This window comes from Trichechus manatus, unplaced genomic scaffold (assembly GCF_000243295.1).
Source record: "Trichechus manatus latirostris isolate Lorelei unplaced genomic scaffold, TriManLat1.0 scaffold00161, whole genome shotgun sequence".
NCBI classification, from domain to species: Eukaryota; Metazoa; Chordata; class Mammalia; order Sirenia; family Trichechidae; genus Trichechus; species Trichechus manatus.
In genome coordinates, this window is record NW_004444097.1 from 5,125,542 (window position 1) to 5,131,832 (window position 6,291).

A 6,291-nucleotide genomic window follows, 5' to 3' on the forward strand; every position below is an offset into this window, starting at 1 on the left:
ATACTCTTGGGGTTTCTCCAGTCACCTTTAGGCCAATAAATCTGGTCTTTTTTTTTTCCCTTCTATTCCTATTTTTTTTAGAGTATTTTATCATGAATGGGTGTTGGACTTTGTCAAATACCTTTTCTGCATCAATTGATAAGATCATGTGGCTCTTGTCTTTCATTTTATTTATGTGATTGATTACATTGATTGTTTTTCTAATATTGAACCATCCCTGCATACCTGGTATATAAATTCCACTTGATCATGGTGAATTATTTTTTTGATATGTTGCTGAATTCTATTGGCTAGAGTTTTGTTGAGGATTTTTACGTCAATGTTCCTGAGGCGTATTGGTGTATAATTTTCTTTCCTTGTGGTGTTGTTACCTGGTTTTGGTATCAGGGTTATACTGGCTTCATAGAATGAGTTTGGGAGTATTCCATCCTTTTTTTTGAAAGTCTGGTACAATTATCCAGTGAAACCATCTGGGCTAGGGCTTTGTTTTGTTGGGAGTTTTTAAATTACTTTTTCAATCTCTTGTTTTGTTATAGGTTTATTTAGTTGTTCTACCTCTGTGTTAGTTTCGGTAAGTAGTGAGTTTGTAGAAATTTGTCCATTTCCTCTAGGTTTTCCAATTTGTTAGAGTACAATTTTTCATAGTATTCTGTTATGATTCTTTTAATTTCAATTGGGTCTCTTGTGATATCACCCATCTCATCTCTTACATCGGTTATCTGCTTCCTCTCCTGTTTTTTTTTTGTTAGTTTGGCCAACGGTGTATCGATTTTGTTGATATTTTCAAAGAACCAGATTGGTCTTGTTAACCCTTTCAATTGGTTTTCTATTCTCTATTTCATTAAATTCTGCTCTAATTCTTATTATTTCCTTTCTTCTGGCGCCCGAGGGCTTCTTTTGCTGCTCTCTTTCTACTTGTTCAAGTTGTAGGGTCAATGTTTTGATTTTGGCCCTTTCTTCTTTTTGGTTGTGTGCATTTATTGCTGTAAACTGACCTCTGAGCACTGCTTTTGCCGTAGCCCAAAGGTTCTGGTAGGATATGTTTTCATTCTCATTTGAGTCTATGAATTTCTTTACTCCATCCTTAATTTCTTCTATAATCCAGTAGTTTTTGAGCAAGTTGTTGTTCAGTTTCCATGTGTTTGATCTCTTTTTCTTGTTTTTTCTGTTATTGATTTCTACTTTTATGGCTTTATGGTCAGAAAAGATGCTTTGTAATATTTTGATGCTTTGGATTCTGTTAAGCTTGTTTTATGGCCTAATATGTGGTCTATTCTGGAGAATGTTCCATGTGCGTTGGAAAAGAAAGTATACTTGGCTGCTGTTGGGTGGAGTGTTCGGTATATGTCTATGAGATCAAGTTGGCTGACTGTAGCACTTAGATCTTCGTGTCTTTTTTGAGCTTCTTTTCAGATGTTCTGTTCTTCACCGAGAGTGGAGTTTTGAAGTCTCCTTCTACTATTGTGGAGCTGTCTCTCTCTCTTTCCAATGCTGTTACAGTTTGTTTCATGTATTTTGGAGCCTGTCATTGGGTGGGTAAATATTTATTATAGTTATGTCCTCCTGGTGTATTGACCCTTTAATCATTCTACAGTGTCCTTTCTTATCCTTTGTGGTGGATTTTAAAGTCTATTTTGTCAGAGATTAATACTGCCACTCCGGCTCTTTTTTGAATGCTGTTTGCTTGATATTTTTTTTTTCATCCTTTGAGTTTTATTTTGTGTCTTTAAGTCTAACATGTGTCTCTTGTAGGCAGCATATAGATGGATTGTGTTTTTTTTTTATCCATTCTGCCACTCGGTGTCTTCACTGGTGCATTTAGTACATTTACATTCAGTGTATTTATGAGTTTGGTGCTGTCATTTTGATGTCTTTGTTTGTTGCTGACAGTTTCTTTGTTCCATTTAATTTTCTGTGCTGAGTCCTTTTTTTTAAAGCATTTTCTTTTCATCTTTTTCATTGTTGTTGATTTTGTATATGCTGAGTATATTTTTCTTGTTTTTTATTTTGATGTATAGGATTGTTACTTTCCTTTGTGGTTACTTTAATATTTACCTCTATTTTTCTGAGTTTTAACCAGTCTTTTCTTTCTTTATATCTCCTTGACTTCCTCTCCATATGAAAAATCTGTCTACATTTTTCATTCCCTCTTTTTTGTGTTAATGTTGTCATCTTTTACATATTGGCATCTCTGTTTCCCTATTTTCAGTGTTTTAGCTTTGATTTATATTTGTGACTTCCCTATCTTGGTTGATATCTGGTTGTTCTGTCCTGTGTTGTAGTCTTGGGTTGTTATCTGATGTTATTGATTTTCTAGCTGGAGTACTTCCTTTAGTATTTTGTGTAATTTTGGTTTGGTTTTTGCAAATTCCCTAAACTTCTGTTTATCTGGAAATGCCCTAATTTCTCCATCATATTTCAGAGACAGTTTTGCTGGATATATAATTCTTGGCTGGCAATTTTTTTCCTTCAAGGCTTTATATATGTCATCCCATTGTCTTGTTGCCTGCATGGTTTCTGCTGAGTAGTCCGAGCTTAGCCTTATCTACTCTCCTTTGTAGATGACTTTATCCCTAGCCACTCTTAAAATTTTATCTTTATCTTTTGTTTTGGCAAGTTTGATTATAATACATCTTTGTGATTCTCTTTTGGGATCTACCTTATGTGGGGTTCGATGAGCATCTTGGATAGATATCTTCTCATCATTCATGGTATCAGCGAAGTTTTCTGCCAACAAATCTTCAACAATTCTCTCTGTATTTTCTGTTATCCCCCCATTCTGGTACTACAATCACTCGTGTGTTATTCTTCTTTATAGAGCTCCACATAATTCTTAGAGTTCTTCATTTTTTAAAATTCATTTATCTGATTTTTCCTCAAATAAGTTGGTATCAAGTGCTTCATCTTCAGTCTAATTCTGACTTCTACCGCCTCAATTCTGCTACTATGACTTTCCATTGTCCAATTCTGAAATTTTATTGTTAATCTGGATTTCTGATTACTGTCTCTCTATGGAGTCTTGCAGGCTATTAAATTTGTCATTATTAAGTTCCTCTATTGCTTTGTCTGTGTTCCTTAGCATGGTCTGCATTTTGTATGATCTCCTTCCTGATCTCTTGAAGTGTTCTGCATATTAATCTTTTGTATTCTCTCTCCAGTAATTCCAAGAAATTCTCTTCCTCTGGAAAATTTCTTAATTCTCTATTTTGGGAGCTTGCTGAAGCCATCATGGTCTGCCTCTTTATGTGATTTGATACTGACTCTTGTCTCTGCACCATCAATGAGTTATTATATTATTTATGTTTGCTTATTTTGTTCTAGTTTCTTGTTTTGTTATGTTTTGATATGCCCAAATATGCTTCTCGTGTGATCTAGTTTGATTATTGGCACCTTTGAAGCTCTAATGTACTGTCACCAGGTGGTGAGATCTATTACTAAGTATGCAGGCACAGGATTCTGTTTACTTTTCTTGTATGGCTTCAGCTCACGTGACCAGGTAGTCGGTCACCAAGTATGTGCTGCAGGCTGTCACCTACAGTCCTAGACTGACATGGATGATTGTTGTAGGCACAGGTATCTGGCTGCAGTAGTGGGTCACGTGTAGAGCAAGGTAGGGGGCTGATGGCTGCCCAAGTGTCTGGGAGGAAAGCATCTCCCTGTTCCCTAGAGCACGTACGTGGGTGGGTTTTCCAGCCAGAGTATGAGCACCCAATGCTGTTGGGTGTAAGGACTGGGGGGCAGCACTTATTCTTGGATCCTTTTCACAGGTGGCTAGGTGGCGTGGGTGGAGCCACCAGGCCTCTGGCCCCTGATGTGGGTAGGTGAAGACCCTGCTTAATGGGCACAGCAGTGTCAAATGTCACAAACCTGCCACTTCACAGCTGAAACAGTTGAAGTTAGACTTCAGGTTTTACCCTGTTGTACTTTGGTAATGAGGGCCCATGGTGTTGAAATGGGCCCACACAAGTGTACGCAGGGGTAAAAGTCTCTCAAAGTCCATGGACCCCTTATGCCTGAGCCTAGGCAAAGGAGCTGTGTCTACCCTGAGTTCCTGGGTTAGGGGAGCCGGCAGATTATTTTTTCCTGTTTGTTAATTTGCTCCTTCTCCAAGGCCGAGAGAATAGCTCAGGGTGCATGACGGTTCCTACCTCTGGCCCAGGGGATTCGGCAATCATTGAAGTCGTCCTGGACCCAGTGCAGAGCAGGGAGCGGGGAGGTAAATGGGAGACAGGTTTTTCCCAAAGAGGGGTGTTTTTGATCCGTGCAGTAGGCCAGAACCAAGTACTTATCTTTTGCCCATCAAGGGCTACATCTCACTGGCTGTAGATGTCCGAGTAGACTCTCTGCTGCTGGTCCTTTTCCGATGTGGAAAATGCCTCTCGAGCGCCACTGCTTGCCTCACCAAGCACATGAGCTTATCCAGCCTGAAGAGCTCCGGCTCCCGCCGAGTCAGGTCTGGCAACTCCTCACGGCTTCCGAACCACCTCTCCGTTCCCCTACCACTCAGTCCGATTCCTCAACTTTGCCTTTGATGTTCAGGGCTCCTAGATGGTCATATATAATCCATTCATTTGTTTTTTCGGGTCTTTGTTGTAAGAGGGACCACTGGAAGCATCTGACTACTCTGCCATCTTGGCCCTGCCTCAGTCCCTGGGAGTTATTTCTTAAGGGGTTTGGAGTTTCTCTTTAGGGTGATGAAAAGAATTTGAAAATGAATAGTGGTGATGGTAGCACAACATGGCAAATGTAATTAATGTCACTGAATTCTACACTTTAAAATGGTTAAAATGGCAACTGTTTGTTATATATATTTTACCACAATAAAATTAAAATAAAAAAGTTAATGTTATCATTGTATACTATGTGGTTAAGGGTTGAATGATATTTATCTGGATATAGTAGTAACTACAATAAACGCTGATTGAGCCGAAAACTGTGATATCACTATATAGAGAGATGAGGGTAGAAGAAGAATATGTGGGGCAGTGGGCTAGAGCATGTTAATGTACTTACAGATGGTGTTGTAAAATATCTGTATTACTGAGTTCCATAGAAGACAGTCAACAGATACTGTCTAAAATTTAAACATCAAAAACAAATTGCTATGTAATTGTTCTTTTTTTTAGATGTATTGAGTAAATAATAAATGTTGAAAAGACTTGAGAATTATTATTTGGAGAGGATTGAGAAGAGAGAGTGGAGAGGTTAGGACCACAGGGTTTGGTTAAATACCTAGAATGTGGCAAAACTATTACTGTTTGGTTAAATACCCAGAATGTGGCAAACTGTGTATGCTTCTCTACATTTCCTAGACCCTCTTGCAGTTAAAGTAGAGGCCTTGGGACAAAATGTTTACTAATGGAATGTGGACAAAGTGATACGTGCCACTTTTAGAGTTGATCCCTAAAACTTCTTGTGTCATTCGTGCTTTCTTTCTTGTCAGATAAGCTGTGGACTCCAAGTCCTAGGAGATGGCAAAACCACTAAAAAGAAATGTGGGTCCTTGAGTCTAAGATTTGGAGGACAGCCATCAGACTAGGAACATTCACAATGGATTTTGTATGAGAAACAGATGTTTATTCCATTAAACTGCTGAAATTTTGGGTTTCTGTTACAATAGTAAATGCACTGTGCTGGTTTTAAAAAATAAATGGCCATAAACTCTTTTGCAATCCTTTGAGAAGTGGAATCTATGTCCCCTCTCCTTGAATCTAGACAGGCTTTGTGACTCATTTGTAACCAAAAGAATGCAAGGGGAAAGGGTTGAGTTACTTTTTGAGGTTAGGTCAGAAAGGGACATGCAGTTTCTGCCTTGTTCATTGCAGTACTCACCTTTGGAGCTCTGGGCCTATGCTAAAATATCTGACTACCCTGGTGCCATGTTGTGAGGAAGCCCAGGCCACCTGGAGATGCTTTAGGCCAGAGCTCTGCTAGCATTCCTAGTCTGCTCAGCTGAGTTCTTGGAGAAAAGCTGCCCCACTGTGCCCTTCCTCAATGACTGACCACACAATTCATTAAGGAGGTTGTTTTAAGCCACAATATTTTAAAGTAATTACAAAACAATAGTAACCAAATATTCATCCTAATTAAAAAATAGTATTAGTTGCTTTTTAATCTGTGTACTTGAACTATTTGATAAAACTAGAAATTAAGTTTAAAAAGAAAATGGGCTAGTGAATTATTTATTCCTGGCTTGGATACATTGCTATTGCTACTTTCCTCACCCAGAAAGTTTACCTCTCTCCCTAAATCAGAGGCTTTCAACCCACGATTTTACAAACAAGGCCTAAT